The sequence below is a fragment of the Marmota monax genome, unplaced genomic scaffold (genome assembly GCF_021218885.2).
Source record: "Marmota monax isolate L192 unplaced genomic scaffold, Marmota_monax_Labrador192_F-V1.1 WCK01_AAM20220418_F8-fsc00014, whole genome shotgun sequence".
Classification (NCBI taxonomy): domain Eukaryota; kingdom Metazoa; phylum Chordata; class Mammalia; order Rodentia; family Sciuridae; genus Marmota; species Marmota monax.
This window is the reverse complement of record NW_026695222.1, coordinates 23502826-23529516: the sequence shown is the minus strand read 5'-3', so window position 1 is coordinate 23529516 and position 26691 is coordinate 23502826. Positions and strand designations below refer to the sequence as shown.

At 55.1% G+C, this 26691-nt stretch overlaps 1 protein-coding gene across 4 annotated transcripts in view; it reads right to left on the bottom strand.

Moving 5' to 3' along the window:
- Tox2 (TOX high mobility group box family member 2) overlaps positions 1-26691 on the bottom strand; it is a 128106-nt gene that overhangs the window by 84665 nt on the left and 16750 nt on the right. The window contains exon 1 of one of the 4 annotated variants that reach the window (XM_058575423.1): positions 18263-19086. The exons of the other annotated variants lie outside the window; for them this stretch is intronic. The gene's annotated coding sequence lies outside the window, so the exon portion shown is untranslated. Of the gene's footprint in view, positions 1-18262; positions 19087-26691 lie in introns of those variants that run through there. 4 annotated transcript variants of the gene reach the window in all.

Here is a 26691-nt window from a genome sequence, read left to right as displayed (position 1 = left end):
TCATGGAAATGAGTTTTGGAATCTGAAAGAACCCACATTTTTGCAAATATGGAATGTGTGGGGATAACCCTTTCATGACAGCCACCAAGGACACGGCTCACAGAGACTTCTAAAACATCTGTCTCCGCCACATTGTGTGGCTCCCCTCAGCGAGAGGGGCTCCGGGGCCCCTATTCCAACAGTCACCCTCCAACTTAAGCACACCATGTTCTCCCTGCCCCCAAGGATTTTTTGTTGTTGTTGTTGTTGTTGTTTTTTGTTTTTTCATCTTAAAGGAAACTTAACAAATAAGTGAAGAGTGAGGAGCCCTCATCTTAGAGTCAGATCCCAGCTCCCTCTGTTCCCCATCTGGCCAGTTCCTTAGTGGCTCCAGGCCTCCGTTTCCCTGTTCTTCTCACCCACAGAGCCACTGATTCAAAATGGATTTAAACTGAGTATCTATGGGACGGACACACGGTAAGTGGTGGGATGAAAGGGATGATGGGAATAGATGACGGGATAAATGAGAGGGTGGACAGGTTGATAAATACGTGGATGAATGATGGGTGGATGGATGGATGATGGATGGATGGATGATTGATGGATGATGGATGGTATGAATCAGCACTGTCCAACAGAAATGTAATGCAAGTCATAAATGTAAGCTATGTGAAATTTGAAGTCTTCTAGTATTTATAGTTTAAAAAGGAAATATAAACAAGTGAAATTATTTTTAATGATGTGTTCTATTCATTTACACTATTATGATTTCAACATGTAATCAACATCAACTACTAATTATTAATGAGATCATTTATGAATGGGATGAAGGAATGGATGGATGGATGGATGGATGATGAACGGATAGATGGATAATGGATGGATGGATGGATGGATGGATGGATGGATGAGTAGATGGAGGGCTGGATTAGATGGTTGGGATGAGAGGAAAGAACAGATGAATGGATGGATGACAGGAAGGCTGAATGAGTGTGAAGTGACATGTACAGGAAGACGACTGGGATGGTGGATGAGATCAACAAGTGAATGGCTGGGCTGGGCGTTTGGATGCGTTGGGAGATGCCCGGATGGGCAGGTGACTGGGTAGATAGAACGGGATGGATGAATGAGTGGGATCGTGGGCAGATAAGTGGGTCTGGTATTTTCTCCTATTCTATTTACACTTTCCCTGGAAAAGGTCATGGCTTTTCAGGGTTGCCACATGTCACCAACCCTTAAATCTTCATCTTTACGTAAGTTATTTCCAAATTTCAATGTGCAATTTCCCCCCAGACATTCCCCCATTTGGCTTATGAGCACGTCAAATTTAACCCATCCCACCCTGAATTCCTGACACGTGCACGAACTTGCTTCTTCTCCTGCACTCCCTCGTCCTAACAGAAGGTGAGACCTTCCACCGGGTCACACGTCAGGACACCCACATGACTCTGGACTCCTTTCCTCCTACATCCCCAGATCCAATCACCTGCAAAAGCTTTCTGCTCAGCTCCCCCACCACCCCGCCCTCACCCCGACTATGGCCCGTGGTCTTCGGGAAGTCGCCTCACTCCTCAGATCCAAACCCCACCTGGGACTGTGCAGTCACTTAGCCTTGTATCCAGGACCCTCCAGGGCAACCGGTCCTGAGCCTCAGCTCCCAGAGTCCTCAGCGTGTGCCCTTTCCCTGGCCCACTGTCCCTCACCAGCCCAGAACACTCTCCCCCATTTCTCTACTCACTGAAATCCAACTCTCCCGAGGTTCATTTTTTTTTTCTGGCAAAGCATTCTACCTCACAGTCTTGCTTTTATTAATCCATATTCTTGGGTCCATCTAAGATCGGCTTTGGACTTAATCCACTTCTGCGTGGTGTGACCGACCACATCAGACATGGATTCCCGAGTCTGAGCTTTGGTTCCACCACGTCCTGACCGTGTGACCTTCTTGCCTCAGTTTCCTCACCTATGAGACAGTGACGATGGCAGGCACTCTTCCTAACTCCTGGGTTCTCAGTCTCTGTTTTCAGACATCTGACGTGAGTTAATGACTGTAACAACGTCTCACAGAGTTAACTATTTTGACAGGTGCTGAGTGTTATCTATTTCATTTATTATTTGTCTCCCACGTCACTGAAAAACCCAGGCCACCGGCCGCCCCCTCCGCCCCTCAGCCTTCCCCAGCAATTAGCCTCACACCCGCCTGACGTCCTTTTCCTTAGTTTGAAAGGTGCAACGTCTCCCTCCTGTTCGAGGTCAGCCCCTCTGCCTTGACCTCTCTGACTCGTCCTCCTTCTGGCCTGGGCCTAAGATCTAACTTGAACGTGCTGAGGCACAGTGAGACCAGCCGGTGCCTTTGTTGGATCATGTACAAGGACCCGTATGTGCCAAGGAGCAGATTCATAAATACCGGGCATTTATAATAAGTGAATCTGCCCCCCGCCTGGGAATTCAAAACTTTGAGTAAATAACCACAAGGCACTGAAAAGAGAGAGAAGCAAAGGGATTAGGAGGCCACAGAGTGGACAACAGCCGTCCATCAAGTGGTATCTAGTGGGTGCTGGGCCAGGTGTTGCGCTAGATGCCAGGTACACCACAGAGATTGGGACATAGCCCTGCCTTCACGGAGCGCCCAGCCCTGCAGTGACACGGACAGCCCCCCAGCTTCCTGCCTGTTCTCTAAATCTGCGGGAGAAGATAGGCTGTTCTTTGTCCACTGTCCTAAGTGACAAGCAAATGATCCCCAAAACCAGGTTAAGGTCCATTTTGGCCAGGAGGAACCGCTTTCAATCACGCAACCTCTGAAAATCAAGAGCTCCATAACAGTCCCACTCCAATAGCCACAGGTGCTCAGCTGGGGACAGCCAGCCCCAGAGCCTCCGGCTTCTGGATGTCCTATCTCAGGGCTCAGGCTTCCAAGACCCTGCAAAGACCAGCTCCTGCTTGATTTAGAAAGACAAGCTGTGTGACCTACAGCAACGAATCCAGCTTCTTGATTCCGACCCTAAACGTGGCCTCATCTGACAGTCGTGATAGCAGCCAGGATGGGCTAGCACAGCAGACGGTGACTTGGAGGCTCCATGACCTAGGACGTACAGAGAGTGGACAGCAAAGAGCAGGGAACATGACCACAAAGGCTGCAGTGAGATGGGCCAGTGAGCACCTACTGTATACCAGCCCTTATCCCAGAGCTGTGCCCTGTCATCTCATCGGAACCCCTAGGACCCCCAAGTCTACCACGACCAGCCCCACAGAAGAGATGAGCAAGGCGAGACTCAGGGTAGTTCTGAGCTGCCGAAAGCCAGTCAGTCCTTCTGAACTTGGCCTTGACCCCAGGTACCAAAGCAACAGTTGTTCTGAAGAAGCTGCTGCTCCTCCCCTCTGCACAGAGACCTAGATCAAAGACCAACGATGCACAGCCCTCAGCCCAGCGGGTCATAGACACGGGGAGATGCACCTCACAGACATCTAAAGAGGAAACAATCAAAGCAGCGGGCCCTGCTCCTGCCGGCCCCTTGTGGGCCGTGAGAACACTCCCTCTGCACAGATAAAGCGCGGCTCAAAAGACAGAGGCAGTGAATGTGGCAGCTGCAGCGTGGGCCCCGCTGAGAGTGCGGTTTCACGTGAAAGTCTCACGTGAGATACGCATCAGGACCAGGGAGCCGCTGGGGGCGGGCAGGGCGAGAGGCTGCGGGATGAAGAGGACCAGAGTAAGGCACAGGCCTGGGACGCCTCAGGCTCAAACAGACCAGCCCCACGTGCCCAGCTCCGGGCCCACCACCACCAGCCAAGTGCGAGAGCACCCGGGTCACAAGCTCAGCCCCGGAGCCAGGCTGCCAGGTTCAAATCCTGGGCTTGCTGCTTTCATCCTCTGGAATTATTTTTTTAACTAAGTGACAGCGTCTCACTTTCCTCATCAGGAAAATGGGTATGACAGCCTGTGGGAACAATTTCTTATTTTATTATTTAATCCTCACAACAAGCCTGTCAAGTTGCTAGAACTCTCTCTTCTGTGGATGAAGACACTGAGGGGCTTCCCATAAGTCCCTGAGGTCTTAAGCCTGGGAAAGGGACCTGGGCCCTCTGCCCACACTATGGGGTTTGAAATTCAGTGAAGGCCTGTAAGAACGTCCAACTGAGGGTTTCTTGTATCCCATGCCGAAGGCTTTCATGCTTTGTTTCCAAAATATCAAATATAATTTTCTCTCCAATAATGTCTTTTCTCCTGATGGATGTTCTTGCTGTGCTGAGCATAATGCTGGCATAAGTCTGTCCACTTGGAAATCTAGCACCTAGTACTATGGCTGAATCTCAGAGAGGTTAAGGAATCTGCCCAGGACCACACAGACAAGCCGTGCCCAGGCTGTCTGAGGTCCAGGATGCTGGCCCCCAAAAGCCCACACTGGATTCCCACCTGCCTACATACAGGCTGTATGACTCAAAGCAGTGACCTCCCCACCCTTGGGCCTAGGGGCTTATCCACCTACAGGGCCTGCCAGAGGGGCTAGGAATGTGCCTTGTGAGCAAGCCCAGTGCTGTGGGCCGCTGCAGGACCCTTGTCCCCACTGCTGACAGGAGATGATGTCACTTGTTTCTAGTCAATAAAAGACATCAAGAAGTAATGCAAAAATAGACACTATCACCACAACTAACAGGGACAAATGCACCAGGCTCCTGGCTCTCTGGAAGGCAGTGGTCACCATGCCCACTCCACAGAAGAGAGTCAACGTCCTTGCCTGGCTCTGGCTGTGCTCCTTCTAGACCTGTGCTGTCCAGAATGGTGGGCATCAGTCACATGGCCACTGAGCTCTTGAAACAGGGCCCGTCCACGCTAAGACGTGCGTAAATGTGCAGGGCCAGAGGAGCTCTGACTCAGAGCAACAGAAAGGCGCTAAACACGCCAACGTTGCTCTTCCGCTCACTGTTGAAGTGGCCCTGCAGGTGCCCTGTGTTAACCAAAAGGTGTTACTAAGGCTATTTCTTGTGTTTCTTTTTATGGTTCTTTGGCTGCGGGCTGAGGAAGTAGATAAGCACATGTGGTCTGCATTCTATTTCTATTGGACGGTGATGGCCTAGATGTGGCCCCAGCCGCTGCCCATTCCAGATCCAACCATAGACACAGAGAGCCAACATCAGCAACAGCCAAGTCCAGTCCTCTGCATGCCTGTGGGGAAAATGAGGCCCACAGAGGGAGAGGGACTTGTTGAAGGCCGCAGTCTGGTAAAGAGGAATTCATTCATTCATTCAGTGAATGTTGACTGACATCCTCTGCACTCTCAGTGATGGGGTAGAGCAGGGAACAAAATAGGGGCCACCTCCCAGTCCAAGGCTTTTCCCTGCTGCCAGCTTGCAGGCCAGCATGAGTGTACCTGGGGTTCCTGGCTTGGAAGTCACCCGGGGCCAGGGCAGTGGGACTCAGCACCAGGTGGTTCAACCAGAGCTCTGAGCCTGCGGGTGCGAGCTCCAGCTCCAACAGAGAGCAGTCCACCCCCAAGGCCACTAGGGAGTCCCACCACAGGATACTGGCCAGCCGCAGCTGCCAATAGGGCCCCTGGGCAGGGCTGCCCAGTGGTCACAGCCTGGTGGCCTGGCAGGCCTGTGCTCTTTCCTGGTGCTGCCACTGGTAACACACATCGACTGCATTACGGCAGATTTATGGCGAAAATTATCCTCTCTCTCAGCTCCATTTAAAGCCATTTGGAGCTAGCTCCCATCCCCGATTATAAATCTAATTGCACATTCCAAACAGACAAGCGCTCATTAAGCTTTAATTATGCACATGTTGTTTTCAACAAACATTTTCATTTGGCCGCTGCGAGGGGAATGGATCCAAGGGGGCTGCAGGCCGTGCTGGCGGAGCGGGGCTGCGAAGCCGCAGGGCTTCTGCCCTGAAGAAGCCGCCACGGGGCAGGGCCAGGACCAGTCAGATTGGGTTCGTGACTCTGTGGCCTTCCGCCTGGCTTCTGCCGTGGCAGATCCCAACATGGGTGCTCTCAGCGGGTCCCCTGGCCTCATCTACATGGGTAGCAACAGCCTCGCTGGAGCTGGGGAGGAAGGATGGTGGGTTCCACAGACCTGCTCCCACTAGTGCCCCAGGTGACAGCCAGCACCCCACGCTCCAGCACCATCTCCCTGCCCTACTCGTCCACCTACTGAACCCACAATTATTCACTGAGCATCAGCTGGGCCCGTGACGGGCAGAGGGGCCAGGACGCACAAGGCCTCCATGTGGATCTGCCCAGGCCACTCTGCCAAGCCCCATCTCTCCCACCAGGGAGGAGTCCAAAGTCCTCGCTGTGGCCTTCAAGGCATTTGAGAATCTGCCCCGTCGGGGCTCCCTCCCTCCCATGCACGTTCCCACTCCTGCCCTTCCAAGACGGCTCGAGCATCCCACAGCCAGGGCAGCCCCTGCGAGGCCAGATCTCCTCTGAAATTCCTTTCCCCCCCTTTCCACGCAGCTAATGCCCACTCAACTCTCATGCTGTCTCCCTCCGGGAAGCCATTGGTGATGGCCATGCCAGGACAGACTGGCTGCCCCCATCCTGGGGACACTCACTAGGACATTGACAGAACCAAAATGCCATAACAGATTGCCCCAAGTGTGTCACCTAGGACCAGCCTGTCCTGAGGTCCCAAGGATGAAAGGAGGGTCCTGAACCTGGTTTCCTCATTTGCACCCAGAGGGACTGACTGCAGGAGCTCGTGGGGCCCCTCAGCGGTCCCCTCAGTTTCCATCTCCTGCTTCCCACCTGGAGAATGGGAGGAGCATCCCTACCCCAGAGCCGACGGAGATCACCAAGGCAGGCAGAATGTGCAGAGATGGGGGGAGGGTGGGAACCCCAAGGCCACACTTCTAAAAGCTCTGGAAACACAGCATAGGAAATAAACATGTGTTTTAAAATGGAAATCAGAATCCTCTCAGCAACAGATGGTTACCTGTTGTTTTAGGGCAGGTTCCCCAGAGACAGACTGTGAGGGCAAAATCTAGAGGCAGAAGCTTGTTGGGGACCACCACAGGCAATACCTGGGGAGAGCCCCAGCTGTGGGCACCAGCAGGCACCAGCTGGCAGAACAAGTGTTGAGGCCCAAGGAAGAGCTGGCGCCGTGCCACGGCACCCACTCAGCTATGATGGATTATTCAGGGTAATGAACTTGTGCAACCTGGACACAGACCTTGCTGCATGCCAGGCACTCTGCATTGATTGAGAAGATGCATTCAGGTAAGCCGTGCAGCCCTGTGGGGGAAGTTGTCATTGCTAAGGCTCCCATTTCACAGATGGGGAAAAGGAGGTCGAAAGGGGAGGGTAAGCAGCTCACCCAAGGTCACACAGCTGGTAAGTGGCAGAACTGGGATGCAGACCCAGGAAGTCCAACTGCAGAGCTCCTGCCCCAGGACAGGGCTTAGCCCTTTCTGTGGTCCTGCCTGGTTCCTTCCCACCTGAGGAGCTGTCCAACTCCCGGCCACTTCCCCAGGGGCTGCGGTCAGTGGTCTAGAGCCCTGGATTGCCCAGAGCTGCTGATATTTATCCTAACAATGATCTATCTTCCAAGCAGTTGGGAACAAGTCCCAAAACTGATTCTTGCCAAAGACAATTAACTAAAAGCCTCCTGAGCATAAGTCCAGTGGGACTGTGGCACGGCGCAGCGAGAGCGAGAGAGACAATGAACAGCAGGTGACCTGGCGGATATTTTCTCCCCAGCACTACAAACAAGACCTCAGTCACGCACAAAGGGCTTGCATTGTTGGAAGGGAAATATGTCAACGACAGTGTTGGATCGTGGGGCGGTTTAAAAAGAGAAGAAAAGGGGGAAAAAATCTTTTGAAATTGTAATTTGACCTAGAAAGGTTTTTCTAGGTCACCCGAACTTGGCACTTCTGCCTCTAACCCCAAAACCTAACACAGACAAAGTGCCCGGCTCACTTCCTTCTGTGAGTATCAGATAACACAGGAAACGGCATTTGTAAACACTGCTGATATATTTCTAAGTGCCACATTAAAATCAGCCTTTGGAGCAGCAGCAGAGAGAACACTGGCACCATGCCACCCTGGAAGCCACACTGGGTTCAAGTTCAGACTCTGCGCTCAGTTTCTGTGTGGCCGTGTGCCAAAAAAGCCAGTCCCCCTGCCCTGTCACCCCAGGTACCTTCCCAGGCTCAGAGCCACCTATCTTGGTTTTGACCTCTGAGCCCTCATGCCCAAGATCTGGGTTCTGTCTTGGAGACCCAGTGCGGGGGTGGTCTCTGTTCTAACCGGTCTTTTCTCCCCCAGAAAACAGCAAATTGCATTCTGAGGCACAGCACGTGCCAATGAGTTACTCTAATTCACCTTCATTATAGAGCCACCCAGTTTAAGGTAAATCACGCAGGGTCAAGGCCGGCCAGGCTTCAGGGACTTTCCACTGGGGAAACAGAAGCCAGCACTAGTAGATGGCCCACGGTTATCGACAACCACAGGTCAGGAGTTACAACCATCGCCCTGTTGGTCCCCTCAGCCTGTGCCTCCAGGAGAAGCAGGTGGGGCCTGGTTACTGCCAAAGCTCAAGGACGTGGGGAGCATCCCCATTCTCCCCGGTCCTGGACCTGAACACCATGACATCCCCAGCCAGGAGTCAGGCTCTGAGGGGGACCTGGAAACACAGGACAAGTTCCCAGGGAAACTCGGAATCCAGAGGGGTACAGGCACTGGCATGAAGACAGGGTGACCCAGCACGAGGTGGAGATACACCAGTGACAGCAGGTGCCACCCAGCTGTTCAGCGGAAGGGCGGAGGGCGCCAAGGCCAGGCAGCCAGGAGGTCACATGCATGCTGGGGAAGAGGAGCGTCTCCAAGTCCCCAAGGAGAGGGACAGTGAGGAAGGGGAAGGAGGAACCAACAGGCCCTAAACCACCCCCTAGGTGACAATTTAAAGCCACATTCCAAGAGTAAAATGGAAGAGGTGCCTGGTTTGGCCAGAAGGTAAAACGTTCTCTGAAGCCACAATGAGACCAATGACGTGGTAACATAAAACGAGAACTCCGAATCACCGAAACAAGATCAGACCCAACGAGGGGATGGAGCTACCATCAGTCCCCACTAGCCATGGACACAAATGGCACAACGTACTTCACATGTGGCATTTCATTCCGTCTTTACAACAACCCTGGGAAGGAGCAAGTAGCACCCCATTTCACGTGCTCACAGGTCACCCAGCTAAAAAGTGGCAAGGCCAGCCACATAACAACTGCTCTATTTTATCTCTCCTTTAAGAAAGAAAGAGACAAAGACCAATTATTTACTAAACAGACTGACGACAACAGGGTTATCCCACCTAGGACCATTGCCCTAGAAACCGGTGACAAGACACCCACCAAGTCACACTCCAACCGGATTAAAGAGTTAAGTGTAAAAAATCACGTTAGAGGGAAACAATCAGAAAACAAAAGAGTATGTTTATCAGATCTGTGGGGGCAGGATAACTTTCTCAGCCCTTGAAGCAATCGCGGAGGAAGAGAGATTGACAGATTCAAATATATATGCATTAATATCTTCTGTGAAAGGAAACATAATAAAACCAAAATGAAAAGGACATCAGACTAAGAAAATATCAGCACCGACTATAAGACAGCTAATATATACGATGTAGAAATGGCTCTGTCAAATTAAACAGAAAGCAAGATGCCCACAGACAAGAAGACACAAGATTCAAACAGAAAAGTCACACGAGAAGCAATATCCCAAGAAATGAATGCATGTGGAGGGGGGGATGTACACTTGATTCAATGGCAAATGGAGAAATGCACACGCAATAAACCCATTATGAAACTAGGATGCTTCACCCCACTTCCAATATGGAAGCCAGCTTCCAGCTTACCGGAAAGCAAGATGGCGGCCACTGCTGGGCAAAGAGCCAGCCAGGAGTAGGGGAGACAGGATCCATGCCACTGCCTGCTGCTGAGAGGTCCCTGTCTTACCACGCTGCCTGTTCGTCTCAAGTCCACCCAGTCTTGTTGAAAAGAGCCTCTGCTCTTGGTGCTGGCGATGGCCTAGCAGGGGACAGGAGCAGGAATTGGAACCGGGGTGAGTGACAAGTACATGCTGGGACTGTGAAAAGGGCCATGTATAAACGACTTCCCAGGGGAGGTGTCTTCTAGGCTGCTCTCCCTGCAGGATGAGCAGAATTAGCTGAGTGAGGGGACAGGGCCCAGGCGGAAGGGAGAGGCAGGGGAATAGCACTGAAGGCCTGGGAGTGGGAAGACAAGGCCCGGGTGTTGAGTGGGGAGGTGGGGACAGGCAAGACACGAGGCCAACAGGGCCACACGGGAGGCGGAGGCCTGGAACCTGAGCTGGAGTTTAGACGGTGGCTTCTGGACTGCGGGTGGAGAAGGGTTTGGAGAAGATGAGACCGGAGCCAGGCAGAGGCGGCTGTTAGGATCAGGGAGCAGAACCAGGAAACAGGATTCCAGGCAGAGGGTGGGCAGAAAAGACGCCCTGGGTGAAGCGATAAGGAACAAAACAGCAGGGCAGCACCTCAAAAACAGGAATTTTTGAGATGGAAAGCAGGTTTGGAGCCAGAGTAAAACCACAGCAGCCCCAGGGTGTTTTGCAGAATCTGGCACCGAGAGGAGATGAATGAACATTGCCAAGAGCAAGGGATCACCCAGGAGTCAGAAAGCGGGGTGACTCACACAGGTCACAAACCCTAATTTCCTCTCCTTGGTCGCACACTTCCTTCTGATTTCTTTTTCTGATGATTCATAAGAAAAAGTTTCTCCTCTTGTAAATTCATAGCAGAAACGTTTCAGGACCCAGGCTCCCCTCGCCCCAGGTTTTAACCTCTGTCTCTGGGCCAGCAGAACCCAACTCAACCCCAGTTGACGGAGAGGACGTGCGCTGCAGAGAAATCCACCAGGAGGGAGCAAGAGGCTGCAGGCCCTGAGGCGGCCAGGGCTCCAGGAGGGACTTCAGGTGCCGCTCGCCTCAGCCAGAAGCCAGGCCGTTGCGGAATTCAGAAACTTGTGGATTTTTAAAAAGCAATGATGTATAGACTCTGCAGGTGACCTAGTAGCTTCAGTGGGGTCTGGGGCAATCAAATACATTCATCCTATAAGGGAAGGGTCACACGACCATTCACACGGGGACACAAAGAGCCATGCAGCAGGTCAGGTCAGCCTTTGGGCCAAATGAGTTGGCAGTGTGTTTACAAAACAGCTTTTGGTTGTGGAACTCTCTAGATTTTGGATACAGGTATGTTTTTCTTCTTTTATTTTTCTTGTGTGTGTGCGTGTGCATGCACATGTGCACCTGTGTACTGTGGGCCTCATGCACACTAGGTCAGATAAGAGAGTTTTGAGTTGAAATGGTCTACATGTGCAAGTCCCTCCCTGGGAGACCACCCCTCCAGATGCCTCCTTATATAGATGAAGAAACAGGCTCAGAGAGGTAAAGGAAACTGCCCAGGATGTCACAGCTCAAAGTGGCTGACCCTAGGAGGCGAACACATGTCTGACATCTTTCCCCACCCCCTCAGGGGTTCCTGGGGAGGCTGAGATGCCAGGCAGGGTGCTCAGCACGACAGGGAACATGGGGGCACTGCAAGTGGGCCAAGAGCTGATGTAACCAGCATGGTGCCATTCAGGTGCCTGCAGGACCGCCCTCCCCACGCCTCTCCTCTAAAGGTCCCCACAGGCAGGACGTCTGTCTCCCGAGGCAGGCCCAGGAGCACCCAGGCATCCTCGGCGATCCTGGGCTCTGCATGTCCTCAGCACCCATCCTTCCTTCTTCTGCAAGTGTTTACTGGGTGCCCACTCTGTGCCTGGCCCCACCCGCAGGGCGGGGACACAGAGGGTCCAGGCAGATGTGGTTCTTGTCCCCGCGGGGCTCAGGGTCCACTGCAGCAGGCAGGCACTGAACACACAAATACACAGTGGCTACGACTTGTGACGAATGCTGTGGAGCAGACAAGGAAGGGCAGAGAGAGGATGGCGGGCAACAGGCTTGCAGAGGGTTCTCTCTAGAGGTGAGCACCAAAGGGAAGTCAGGTGCCTCAGACAGCGAGAGGGCAGGGGCACTTCAAGCACAAGGTGGGGAGCAGCAAATGCAAAGACCCTGAGGCCACATGGGAGAGGAACAGGCCGGAGCTCGGTAGGCAGAGGCTCAGGGTCGAGGATGAGAGGAAAGGTCCCTAGATCATGCTAAGGCACTTGGATTTTATCCCAGGGGAAAGCCCTCGGAGGGACTTCTCAGGGGCGTCATGTGCTCGGGTTTATATTTTGAAAGATGGTTCAGGCAGCCACATGGAGGAAGGAGGCCATGAGACTCCCTCTTAGTCTCTGTTTTCTCATCTCTAAAATGGGTTCATGAGAAACATTACGAGAAAGCAGAGCCAAGGGGTGTCTAGCACAGGGCTGACTCCCAGAAGGTGGGAGGACAAAGACTGGGTTTTCCTACCTGATCACAAGCCAGGAGAACCCAGTGTTAAGTCCTCCACAGGTGGTTTCCCTGCTGAAAATCCTTCCCCGGCTTCCAGCGGTCCTCAGGAGCACTGTCCTTGGTCCTGAGGTCCTGCTGATGTGCCCAGCCCCATCCCTCACCCTCTCCCACTGGGCCCCTGCTCTCGTGTCCACTGGATCTCTCCTGAGGGTGCCAGGCCCTTTGCCCAGAGCAAAGCCTTACCGTTAGGCAGGGAGGGCCTGGGGGCTGGATGGGCACCCCCGGGGCTGGCCCTGTCCCAAGCAACGAGAGGCCCAGGAAGTGGCTGGGATCAGTGGGTGGGTGGGGACCGAGCTGAGGGGGACTCTGCACGGAGGGAGTGACAGAGGGATGTAAAAAAGACGACCAAGGAGGACGGAGCGTGCTGTCGGGCGGACGGAGGAGACTTCTGGGCCTTCTGATTTACGGCGAGGTAACGGCCCCCCATGACGGCTGCAGCAGGTCACCACAAACTCGGTGGCCTGAAATAACACCAATTATTCCCTCACAGTTCTGGAGGCCAGAAGTTCAAAAGTGGTCTCTGGGCTCCCATCAAAGTTGCTCCGGAGGCTGCAGGAGAAGCTGCGTCCTTGTCTCCCAGCTTCCTGTGGCTGCCTTCACGCCGTGATCCATGGCCCCTTCCTCCACCACCCCACCCTCAGGCCACCTTGCCCCCGGCTCTGAGGCCTCCCACGTCCCTGATTGCACCCAGATAGCCCAGATTGTCTCCCCACCTCCGGATCCTTAACCTAACCGCACCTGGAAAGCCTCCTCTGCACATAAAGATAACGCTCACGGTTTTCAGCGGTTAGGAGCTGGATACATCTAGGGCCACCATGCAGCCCGCTGCAGGCGGGTTGAGGCTATTGATTTACGGTGTCTCAGTTTCTCCACGTTTCCCTCTCTTCCCGGAGGGGGCAGGGCAGGGTGGGCTTGCTGTGGTAGAGTTTCTGCTGCTGCTCCCCAATATCTCGTTCTCCTCCCTAGCACATGGGACACTTGCTCTGGGCTTCCTAGCCATTGGGCCAATGGGCTCTGAGCAGAAGCCATGTGGCCTCTCGTAGGTGGACGCACAGAAAAGCAGCCGTGAGATCTTCAGGCTGTCTCTGTAAGAAGACCAGCATCTTCCAGAAGGTGAAGATCTGACCAATCTACGGCTCTGAGTGACTCCACAGAGCACAGCCCATTCTCTCACTTATCTGCTGATTGACCTAGGACATGTAGAAGAGCAAAAGCAAACCTTCCTTGTGACAAACAAGTGGTATTTTGGGGGAGCTGTTTGTTACTGGAGCATACCCAGCCTAACCTGACTAATACACTCAAGGAGTGAGTTTAACAAACAGCCACCTACTGACCACCTACCAGGACCCAAACACGCTACATCCTTGACACACAGTCCTCAGAATCACTCAAGCGTGGTCAGAATAATCGAGTCCATTTTATAGGTGAGGAAGCTGAAACAGGGAGGGGTGGAGGCCACAGCTGGAATTTCAAGCCCAGAATAACGTGTTTCCAAAGGCAAGATTGGCTGTTGCAAGGCCCCTCCTACAAGGCACCAGAGGCTTCTAGAACCTTCTCTAGCCCCAGAAAACTGCTACTTCAAGGGTCGGTAGGAGCTTCTGGACAGGGCAGATGAACCCTGGTGCCAGAATCCCCAGTGACAACATGTGTCCATGCCTGAGTCTTGCAGGCCTGAAGAGGACCCCCGCAAGACCAGCTGAAACCCCTTGGGGGGGCAGACCAGCTCCTATTCACAGCCTCTCGCATCCCGGTGCTGAGAGAATGTTAGTTGAGCACCTATTTGTACCCCGCACTCTTCTGGGCACCTGGGAGAGGGCAGTGAACAAGATCTCCAGGGCTGGCGCTCACGTCGGGGAGAACAGGCAGCACACTGAGCGAGCCGGAGGTGGTAAGCACTGTGGGAAGAGGAGAGTGGACGGGGCCGGCCATCGGAGGACCTGCAGGCTGAACAGGTGGTGGAGGTGGCCTCAGGAAGGGATCCCAGGAACAGCCTGGAGTGAGCCCAGGAGACCCGATGGCCTGTGCGAAGTCCCTACCGCGGGAGGGGCCTGCCCTCCCAGTCAGCAAGGACGTGTCGGGTAGGCAGAGCAGTGAGGGGGCAGGGGGACCAGGGAGGCAGCTGGGGACGCTGCAGCCCGCAGATGGCACCGCGATTACCCCTCCCCAGAGGGAGGAAGCCGGCGCTTTTTCCACCCGCTTATCTGATGCTGTGGTTGGAGGAGCCAGCGGGGACCGGCGAGGGGCTGCTGGGCGCGGCACATCTGAGGAACCTCAGCGGGGACTTGAGGCGGCTGACATCCGCTCGGCCTGCGGCTTCTTCCGTGGCTTCCGCATCTCAGGTGGCCCTGACGCCTGCTATTTTCGCTCCTGTTTGGGGTTCTGTGGAGTGTTCCTCCTTGCAGGGCACTGGAGGCTGCTGGGCCCGGCCCCTCTTTGTGTTTGCTTTGCTGGGAGTACATGGGAGAGGGGTCACTTCAATGTTCCAACTGGGGGACACTTGTTGACCACCAAGGGGAAGAGGAAATTGATTATACGGTATCCTCTTGTCAGATGTCATGACCCTCCAAGCTCAGAGAGGTTAGGTGGCTTATTCAAGGTCACACAGCCAGATCAAACCACAGACCAAGGATTCTAACCCTAAGTCTAAAGGGACTTAATTTGCATTTGCTGCCTGCATTGGTTTTCCCCAGTGGACACACAGTGCTCTCTGGCTTTCTAGTAGGCATGAGAATAAAGGGGCACTGCCCATAGGTGACATCCTCCAAAATGTCACCACAGATGGGAAGGACGATGACATGGATGGAGGGGGCAATCAGAGCAGGCTTCTGGGAAGCCACGATGTTCCCCCACACCTGCAGGGACCAACAGAGGGAGGAAGGTAAAGGAAGCACATTCTGGACAAAGAGAGGCCCAGCAGCTCCGTCAGCGAGCTCAGGGCAGGTTCTGGAGGAGGCGGGACCTGCAAAAGTGAGATCAGCCTGGTGCCCCGCCCCCAGGGAGCAGCTGGAAGGTGGCAGCACAGCCCCCAACCCCTGCGGGTTAGGGTGACATCTAGGGAGGACTGAGCTCAGAAGCTCAAGCTGATCCCCTCGCGGCTGTGAGAGCAGACTCTAGGGGGAGAGGTGGAGGCAGGGAGGCCTGGGAAGAGGCTCCTGCAGCCTCCCAGGTGACGAGAGGACAGGTGAAGACACAGCTGCAGCAGGTAGCTCTGATGAGGGAGAAGGCAGAGAAGGGTCAAGCCTGCCTCTGGAGGTGTGGCCGAAGCCTTGGGAGTGAGGAATGGGGATCAGACAAGGCCATTTAGAGTCCCTGCCTCCTTTAAGAGGAGCCCTCTGGGGGTGGGGACATGATGAAAGGGCTAGTGCTCCAGGGCCTCAGCCATTCTTCAGGGACAGGGTGAGTGAGCTGCCTAACTCTCAGCTGGAAATCTAGAGAGGGAGGACCCAGGCCCAGGGTTCCCTTCCCAGTGCTCATCTCCACGGACACCAACCGCAGTGGCCTCCACAGCTCTCCCCGGAAAACAGACCCAGGCCTGGGAGAAGCTGGAGGACCCACCCCACCGTGGGCTGCAGATCTTCCACCTCGACGGCTCCCGTGTGTGAGCACTAACGGCCTCCAGCCCCACAGAGATGGGGCTCCTGGGCAGCCCTGAGTCCCCTGTGCCTGGGCTCTCTCTAGGGACAGGATTCCATGACCCACTGGTTAGTTATGTAGAGGACAGCGGGCAGTCACCAGCGATGCCCCAGGCGAGGAAAGGAGACTAATGTGGAGAAGGAGTCTGCCTTCCTCCGGGGGCTCCCCACACCCCCGGTTTCCAACACAGTAGGACACGAGGAACTGCTGGGACCAGCCGGAATTACCTTCCCGAGGAAGTCAGAGCCCAGTGAGAGCAGAGACCCAGCCCCAGTGGCCCAGCAATGACACAATGGTGGGAAGAGCCCCCAGCTCAGGCTTCCCGCCCCTGGGCACCTTCATCTTCCCAGAAGTATTCAGTGGGTGCCTACTATGTGCCAGGCTGTTTGCAGAAGACTCCCTGAACTCCAATCACAAGCTCCCCAGGAAGGGACAGCACTTTTATTCACTGCGCACCAACAATGTGCTTTCTGTATCTTGTCCCATGTAATCCTAACCACCTGCCGTTTTGTAGACTCAGAGAGGTAAGGAAACTGGTTCAAGGTCACACAGCAAGCAAGGAACAGAGCCATGGTTCAAAGCCAGGACTTAAACCTGGGTTCAACTTCTGTTCTCTGGGTGGGGGCAGAAAGGGGTGGCAGCCCTCCAGCCACAGTGTCCCTCCCAAGGCCATCCATCCCCTCCCTAGACTATCCTCCTGGGTCAGTAGTAAGTGCTTTGAGGAATTCCTTTCCCAGTGGGGACCCCTTGGAAGTGAGCGGAGACCCCGAGAAACTGCTGTCAGCCAGGCCCTAAACAGAACACAGAGCCTTTGACTCCAGGCACAAGGTGGAGGTCCCCAGGCCACACACACCTGCAGACCAACCCCCTGCCATGAGCCTCAGCCTCCTCCCGGCCTGAGCCAGTGTGAGGGCCATTTGCACATCTGACCAGGTGACATGAACAGAGGTTCTACACACTGGAAAAAGTGTGAGGCAGTGTGAGTGTGTCTGTGCGCACACACACGTCCACACACACAATCACCATCACAACACTATCAGGGTCCCCATTTTATGGATGAGGAGACTGAGACTGGGAAGGAGTTTTTCTCATGTCACAGACTGTATTTACGTCACAGTGGAGATGTGAAGGCTGGCCCTGACCCTGACCCTGGCACACAGTGGGCTCTGAGGACCACCTCCTCCATGGCCAGCTGCGTGGGGCGCCCTCGGGCAGCCCTGGGCCTGCTGTCTCCCGCTGGCTTCCAGACCCAGATACAGAGGGGACCCTCCCAGGACCGTTGCTGTTTCCTGGTGTCTCTCGGCTCCCAAGCGAGGGCAAGCAGACCCTGGCAGGTGGCTTCCGTTCCTGGGATCTCCAACAGTGACTGTGACCAATCCGAGCACCAGAAGAGGTCAGGCCTCCTGGGCAGCTGGCCACAGAGATGTCAACAGGAACAGGTCCCGTCCCCCGCTCAGCCAGAGTCCCCCAAGGACAGCTGGAAAGTGCCACTAGGTGTCTGCATTCACGACTTTCTGTGCTCCCTGTGTGCCGGAGTCTGCCCTTAAGCCTGTCACTCTGTCCTTCCTCACCTGTTGCTGTCTGCACCAGGAGGGCGAGTGGCCATCCGGCTGGTTGTTTGGCAACATCCTTACTCAACAAAAGAAAAGTTGACGGTCACCAGATTGGGGGGAGGAATTTGTATTGATTCCCCCGTCTCCAAATCCCAATGGCAGAGCAACCCTGACTTGGTTCCTGGTGATGTCCCACTCCTCCTCTCCCCTCCCGCTCCTCCGCCCAGGTGTCCTCTGGGCTGCATCCTCGGGCTGGGCTGTCCCCATCTCCACTCTCATTGCTTCTGGTTTGAGTTGTGCAGATCCCCATGCACAGCCGGCCAGGCCTCCGCGGGGTGTGCTGGGTGGAGGAAAGAATGAATGAACGCTTCCCGGGCACCCTGGGCACCCTGGGTGGCACCGCGGCAGGAGGAGGCTGAGCCTGCTCCGCGGAGTCCATCCCACCAACCTCCAGAATTCGTCTTCAGGGAAGAGCGGCCAGCTGCAGGTTCTGGACTGGCCGGTGCCTCCTGCTCCCAGAATGTGCTGGACACCAGTCGGTCCCTTCTGTCCCCACCCAGCATGGCCCGTCTCCACCCCGCGGCACTGGCCTGACCACTGCCACCCCGCAAGGCGGCGGGCACTGCCGCTTACCTTCCGCAGAAACACCTGCAATGCACCAGCCTCTCGCCGGGAGAAGGAGCCGGAGCCTCGCTCACAGACGCCCAGGCAGCGGGAGCGAGCCCGCCACAGCCTCGGTGCGATTCTGCTGCATAATCAGCAGAGAAAGAGAAGAAATCCAGGAATAGAAGCCTTCCGAGCCTCCCCACAACTCTGGGTCCTCTATTGGCTGGAGGCCCGGCACCCCCGCCCCCCATCCCGTTCCTACAAGGTGAAACGGAAGAACCTGTTATTTAACCTCCCGCATCAAAATCCATCTTCTCTCTCAATCTGGGCCCGCGCGTGGGGAGCTCCTGGCGGGGTCTGCAGCGGGGCCTCAGGGAGCACGGGAGGCAGCCCTGGACACGGCCCGGCTGCACCTCGTGGCTGGAGAGGCTTCCCCACTCCGGCCCGCTGCCTGGGGGCAGGCGTGGTCCTGGGAGGGCTGGGAAGGGGGCCCGCAGCACCTGTCAGCCTGGGAGCCTGGCCTCCTTCTCATTCAGCAGGGAGACTCCGAGCGGCCGTCCTGCAGGACACCTGTCCTGCTCGCCCAGGGACCTGCTCCTTACGGAGGGAAGCCAGGCCAGCCAACAGTCCAAAGCAGGCGCTGGTGGGTGGGCAGAAGCTCATCCTGGGGCAGGATGGGGCGAGGGGGGTCTGTGGTGCCGGCTCGGAGTGGTTGGGACAAAAAGTCAAAGACATGGTGTTACTTTTGCAAAAATAATGACCGTGTGTGTGTGTGTGTGTGTGTGTGTGTGTGTGTGTCTGGGTGGGCGTGGTAAGAGGCACGCAGTGTAACCGTGGCTGCCCCAGGGAGCAGGAGAAGGAGGTATTGTCAGTTCTACTTTTTTTCTTTCTTGTTTCATTTTTTTTTCCTTTTACACAAACATGTATTATATTTGCAATTTAAAACAGAAACGTAGCCTCGTGCGGTGGCCCACGCCTGTAATCCCAGAGGCTCAGAAGGCTGAGGCAGGAGGATCGCAAGATCACAGTTGCCTCAGCAACTTAGGGAGACTGTGAGCGACCTGGTCAGACTCTGTCTCAAAATAAAAAAGAAATAGGGCTGGGGACGTGGCTCAGGGGTTAAGCGCCCTTCGTTCAATCCCGCGTACCAAAAACCAAACAAATAACAACGACAACAAAAAGAGAACGTGGGCACCTTTCCTGTCTCCTGACCACTCCACTCCCCAGGTGCAGGGCAAGGTCACTCACCATAGGCCAGGTAGGGCTGGCCCCAGGCCCGTGGAGCCCCAGGAGTCTCATCAGCTTTCACAAAAATGCCATTCAACTAAGCCTCCCTGAGAGGAGGGAACTCTGCGTAAGGGTACTGGGTGCAAATTCGAGCTCTGCCTGCTGGGACCCCTGTACCCCCTGAGCCTCGGCTTCCTCATCTGGAGATGGGCACAGTGGTGCCTGTTAAGTGTCCTGTACTGTGCTGAGTACTGTCAGGCCAGGTTAACTGAGAAGCAAATAAAAACAGGCTTCTGGGGACCCATCAGAGCGCCGAGAGCACATCCAGGGAGTCCCTCTGTCACGGAACCTTGGAAGGGACGAGGAGACAGAAAAGGGCCAGGGAATAGCAGACACGTGTCATGGGGGCCGGCGCCCAGCATGTCACAGGAGGAGGGGTGGGTGGAGGGCGGCTGGAGGAGCTTCTGGAAGGGGCTTCTGCGCCCGTTTCTCCACCTCCTGCTGCTCCCTCTGCCCGCTGTGTCCCCCACCTGCCCTTCCCACAGCGGCCTTCCCCTCCGCCTGGCCCTGCCCAAAGCTCTTCCTCCCCAGAGCAGGCTCCTCTGAGCCCAGTGGCGCCAGCACTGCCTTCTCCACCGCACGCTCCTCCAGCCGCGGGTTCTGCTGGACCTGGGTGGTCTGTTCCTGGGTGTACCGCTCATCTTCCTCACTGGGCCCTGAGCTCCCTGAGGGCTGAGACTGTGATCTCCGGGTCCCAGCACCTAGCACAAGGCCTGACACACAGTAGCTGCTCAACAAGTAGAACATGCAGCCCACAAAGCCAAGGCCAAACCCAAGCACACAGAGCTCTTCTGAAGGAAAAAGAGGGACAGATTTTGCACCAGGATCCAAAAATGGATAAAAACTTCAGAAATACTGGGGATTTAAAAGTCCACACAAAGTTGTAAGAATGCTAGAAGAAATGCTCCATGAATATTTATAAAAGCTTAGGATGAGAAAGAAATTTCTAGATCCAAATTCATATGAACAAGGATGTTTATTGCATCATTATTTGTGAGAAAAGTGGAAATGACAATATAGTCCATCGATACAGGATTAGTTAAATAGATCATGGCTCTCTTTACAAAGGAATACTATGCAGCCAGGAAAGCAAATGGCACTTGTTGATGTGGAAAGAAGCCCATACAGAAAGCTTTCTGAATGTTAAACTTGCTAATCACAAACCAGAGATCCTGATAAATTAAAGGTATAGCTGACTGTCACAGAGAAAGCATGAAGGTAAAAATCCCTCAGTCATCCTTTAATTAGTCATTCATTCACTCAACAAACATTTTCTTACCCTCTATCTTCTCTCTATTCCACAGGAGTCCTGGTTCCAGATGACAGAGCAATGCATGAACAGGACACTGTCCCTGCCTTCAAAGGCGTCCTGCTCACCCACGCAGGTGACAAATTATGACATAAGGGAGATGGTATGCACAGCTGGGGGCCTCAGGGTCATCCGCTGGGTAAGAGGCTTCATGGAAAAGGTGTGGTCTGAGCTAGGAGGTGAGGAGAGGCAAACTTGGGGTGTGCAGTTGCACCTCAACTCATGACTGGGATCAGTAGCACTAAGTGCATGGAAGTTTGAAGATATTGTGTGTAAACTGGAAAATGCAGCGACCCACACCTCTAATCCCAGTGACTCGGGAGGCTGAGGCAGGAGGATCGTGAGCTAGAGGCCAGCATCAGCAACTCAGTGAGGCCCTAAGCAACTTGATGAGACCCTGTCTCAAGGAAAAACAAAACAAAACAAAAAAGGCTGGGGATGTAGCTCAGTAGAAAAGTGCCCCTGGGTTCAATCCCCAGTACCCAAAATAAAATCAAATAAAACCACATTTATGACACCTACCCTCCAGAATGCCGTGGGTCTACCTTAAACATGCTCAGAACACTTAAATTCCCCGATGGTTGGGCAAAATTATCTCATGCAAAGCCTATTTTATAACAAAGTATTGAAACTTTCATGTAACCTATTGAATACTGAAAGTGAAAATCACAAGAGCTGTGTGGCGACCCCAAGTCCCCAGCGCATGTTATTCTCAGAGTCAAAAAAAAAACAAAACCCTAAATCGAGCCACCCAAAGTCCGGAGCTGTCTGGACAGAGGGGAGGAGGCCTTTTCAGAGGCAGAGGTGGGCCGCTGTGGGCCAGGTTGGGAAGTCCCTGGTTCCCCACCAGAGGCTGCGCCCAGCCATGTATCCATAGGAAGGGACTCATCTGCAGGAGCTGAGCCTGGGGACAGAGGGGTCTGGACTTGGTCCTGCCCCCTGTGCTGGGAGGCAGCACCCCAGGGCTGCCGTGATACAGTGATCAACAGCTTCCCAGCCACGGCTCGGACACCCTGACAGCCCCGGCCCCAGAGGCGGCCAGGGCAGGGGCAGGTGCCCCCATCGGCAGGTTCCTTAACTGAGGCCCAGCAAGGCCACCCGGGACCTGGCAGTGTCCCAGACACAGTGCTCTCTGCTCTGCACTGAACACTTGGGCCAAGGCACCCGGCTGGAGGGCTCCCCTCTCTGCAGACCCTCTGCTCAGCTGCTCCTGGGGGGAGCAGGCAGGAGCCCCCGCCCCTGGGAGCACCGGGGCAGCGTGCGGTTCTGGCTTTCCGACTCGGCGCTCGTTATGGTTCCAAACAAAGAGAAATGACTCAGCTTCCTGCAGAGGAGCCGCAGCCTTTCAGAAAAGATATTTCTGCTTTAAAGCTCTCTCCTCTCTGCCATGGAGGCAGCTTATCTGGGCTGCCTTGTCTTCTCAGTGTTCAGCTGGCCCCAGACTGAGGGACGGTCAGGGACGAGGGCCAGGTCTGGGGCCAGACTGCCTGGGTTTGAACTGGGACCCTACCCTTCCTTGTCTGGACAAAGCTGCACCCTCTCTGAGCCTCTGTTGGCTCCTCTGAAGGTGGAACTAGCAGTTCCCTCCTGGGATCCTCACACACAGCAGCTGTCTCCAGGGGAGAGGGTCTGGTCCAGTGCCTGGCACAGAGTAGGTGGTCCATAGATCCCACGGTCGGGAATGACAGCAGCCATGCTCTCCTGGAGGGCCTGATGACCTCGTTTCATCCGGAGGCTGCACAGCGCAAGTCCTCACAGCAACAGCTGATTCAAGTTTCTCTCTGTGCTCACGAGGGTCGCTGCACACAGCCAACTTACAATCAAGTCTCAAGAAGCTTCCTCCTCTGCCACCCTCTGGCCAGCACCCTGACCCCCTCCCTGTCTTTATCTGCAAAATGAGGACAGATATTCTGAGGTTGTGGAGACCGATCTCCAAGACTTGATAAAAGCAGTTTCATGGAGGCTGAGGAACCACCAGCCACTGCACACCATTCCTTCCCCAGGGCCAAGGAAGAGTCACCAAGTGCTGTGCCTCGGGCATCCCAAGGGGAGGCCAGGTGTGGAGGACCCCCGCTGGGCAGGTCTGGAGCAAACACCAAAGCCGAGACAGAGGGTGCGAGCTCCGCAAGTAACCAGAGCAGCCCTTGAAAATGACCATCAGAGCCGGCGCGGTGGCACACGCCCGTAATCCCAGTGACTCAGGAGGCCGAGGCAGGAGGATCGCAAGTTCAAGGCCAGCCTCAGCAGTTTAGCCAGACCTTGTCTCAAAATAAAATAAGAAGGACTAGGGCTGTAGGCCAGTGGGAAAGCACCCCTGGGTTCCATCCCAAGTATCACAAAAAAATAAATTAATAAAACACATAAATCGACCATGGGCCACGACATTAACGCTGGGTCTCTCAAACCTTCATCCTGGAATTAATGTTTTAAAAAGAGCCCAGGGCAGGTGAAACGGGACCCCGAGCCAGCCCCCTGCAGGAGTCCTGCCCTCCCCTGCCTCCCCAGGCCTCGGTGACAGAGCAACCTTAATAGTGACTAATTTTAAACCCTGTGATTACCAGGGCTGATCTCCCGGGAACCCTCCCTCCACAGCACGGAGCACCTCTCCGGAGCAGTAATTGCCAAGTTCAATTTTAGCTCTGTCATGCCCAACCATCGCGCTGCGGCGGCTGCTCCTCGCCAGGTAAGCTGGTAACGAGGCGGCTCCGGGGCCTCACGTCACAATATTGTGACGCCCGTCAGCGCCTGTAGGAGCTGAGAAGCCGCGTTTCCCCAGCAGCGCATCCCACCCTGGGAAACGACCAGGGCCCGTGCCTCCCGGGGCCACCTAGCTGCCCGGCCCTGGGCTGCTGCAGAGCTCCCAGCACAGGCCCTGTGCACACCCAGGTGCCAGGTCCCTCCACCCTCCCCCACTGCTGGCACCTGTCGGCCTGGCCCCCCAGACCCTCTCTTACTCATCCCAAGTCAAGCAGCAGAGTTTTCTTGCGGAAAAAGAAAAGGGGACTCTACACCTGCTGTTCCCAAGTGAAAGCCTTCCATGACCCCCACTGTCCTCAAGGTCAAAGTCCTCACAGAGCCCTCTGTACACAGGCTGTCCTTAACGCTCTCCAGGAGGGAGCCCTCGCCAAGCTCTGGGACTCCCTGTCCCCGCCCCTCAGTCCCAGGGATGTCCTGCTGCCACCAAGTCCCATGCACCCCCGGCCTGGCCTGCCCAGGTAAACAGGCCCCTCTGTCCTGGCTCTCCATGACCTGGCTCTGGCCCAGGAACACAGAAGGACAAAACCCCCATAAGGCGCTCAGTAGACGCACTGGCCGAATCTTTGGGCTGCATCATGTAAATGCCCCACTTGACACTCTGGGCATTTAGTAAGCACCTTCGGTATGCCAGGCACTGGCACTTTCTGTCTCCCCTTTGAATCCTCGAACAACCCAGCAAGGTGAGATCAGTGACTTCTCAGGTGTCACAGTGCCCACCTCTAATCACAGGGTCAGAAATCAAAGTCAAATAGGGCCAGACTCAGGCAGAACTCTCCCGGCTGATCTGCATGGTGTCTCAGGGGATGAGCCCTCACTCAGCCCCCCGCCCCACGCCTGGGCTCTTCCGGGGACCTACGCACAATGTCACATTCCAGCCCCATTTTGTTAAAAGGCCCCCCTGGCCTTGTATCTGTCCTGTTATCCATCTGTCCCCAGCTCCTCCATGAACAGGCCCTCCCTGGCCAGGTCCATGGCAGAACTGTATTGTGGGCCTGGCTGAGTGTGCAGGGGCTGACTTTGGGCTGACATCGGCTTCAGGAGCCTGGGTTTTGTTCTTTCTTCTTGCCTAACCCTTCCCCGTCCTGATGTGAAGAGACCCCTGCACAGAACACCACAAATTAAGTGGGTGCAGGAACTGTCCCCATCTCACAGAGGGAGAAACTGAGGCCCAGAGAGGTTAAGCAACTTATTAGATGCACAGAGCAAGAAACTGGCAGAGACAGGATTAGAACAAAAGTCTCGGGCCTGTCCAGCAAGCTCACTTCCACCACGATACACTGTCACTGAGTCACAGACCCTCATCTTATAGCAGTTCCCTCCTGGGATTGTCACACACAGCAGGACAAGTCTAAAACCTAAAATAAAGTAAAAATAAAACCTGAAGTTGCATGTCCTGCCTCGGGTGGGAAGGAGGGCCTCGGGGTGCCCGTGGGTGGAGTCAGAGTGGCCCATCTGTGTGACAGGCCCTTCTCCTGCCATCCCTGGGCACATCCCGGTTTCCACGGTTTCTGTTTGTTCTGGGGAAGACAACTTCACCAGCATCTGGGGCCTGGGAGGAGCACTGGCTTCACTCACTGCAGCCACCAGGGTCCCCAGTTGTCCTCAGATGTGCACAGGCAGGAGGCACCATGCACTGTGCCGGCAACCAGGCAGGCCCCGGGCTCCTCCTCACCTGCCCTGGGAAGCAGGGACCGCCCCATTTCCAGGTGAGAAACCCAAGGCCTGGGCTGGGCAGCAACCGCCCAGAGTTTCACGGTGACCTAAGTGAGAAGCAGGGATTCAGACTCAGATTTGTTGACAGTTCTTGTTTTTCTGATCTGTTCTGGGCCATTTAGGATCATGATTCTGACCCCCGGGGACTCTGGCCTTCTGCAAGGCTACGGTCCCAATAGGCTGGGAGAGACCCTGCTGAAACTGTAGGCACATCAAAGGCAGCCCAGGGGACACAGCAGAAGCTCCCAGGGGACACAGCAGGCAGCTCCCAGGGGACACAGCAGGCAGCTCCCAGGGGACACAGCGGCAGCTCCCAGGGGACACAGCAGGCATCTCCCAGGGGACACAGCAGGCAGCTCCTAGGGGACTCCATGCTCAGGCACCCAGGCACAATGGGCTGGCTGGGTTGGGGGCTCGAGGTTTGGCTAGGGAGGTGAGTGCTCCGGGAATGTGCCCCTTCTGGATACCATCCCCACAGGTCTCCCACCCAGATCTGATTCATCCTTCTCAGCTCTTGGTCACTGACCCACAGGACTAAATCCAAGTCCCCAGCCCAGGGCCTGGTCCTCACATATCTCAATCACTGTCCTCCTCATCCCTGTGCATCTGACCCCCTTTGCTCCCTCCCAGTCCTTGTCCAAGCCAACCCCTGTGCCAGTGATGCCCCATGCATCTTCCACGGAGATTGCCAGGGCCCCCCCATGAGCAGCTGCCTCACCAAGCCACCCATAATAAGGGAAGGTCTCTCCACTTCCCGCTGAGCCTGCATCACCGGCAGCTGCTTGGGGGCATCTGCGATCCAAAAGTTCCTTTCTCAGCTCCAGGCTGCGGGAACTGGCACTTGATTGGGTGTTCAAATGTGCCACAGGGTCTTTGCACATGCTGCTCTCTCTGACTGAAGTCCCCACCACCTAGCAGCCCCTAGCCTTCCTGTAGGTCTCCCCTTAACAATCAGAGCAATCCTCCCAGCCCCGACTCCCAGCCTGAGCAGCTGTCCTGCATCTCACCAGCCCTGCTCCCATCATGTGCTTCAACTCTTCACTGGCTAGTCTAGAAGCCACCAAGTCCGGCACTGGGTTTGTCCTTTTCACCCCCAGAGTCCCTGCCATAGTGCCTGGCACACGGTTTATGGTAGACCATACACATTTGTGGTCTGAACGAGCGAGGGCAGAGAGGACCACAGATCTCTGCCCTGCAGGCACATGCACTGGGATGTAAGCGCTCCCCTCAGGAAGAAAAGGGATCCATCTCTTCTAGCCTTGAATCTGGGCTTGGCTTTGTGGCCTTATTTGACCTCTAGGACAGCAGCAGACATGGCTAAGTAGAGGCTCCGAAATGCTTATGTGGGGGGCTGGGTGAAGGGCTCCCTCCTGCTCGCCAGGAAGCCCGG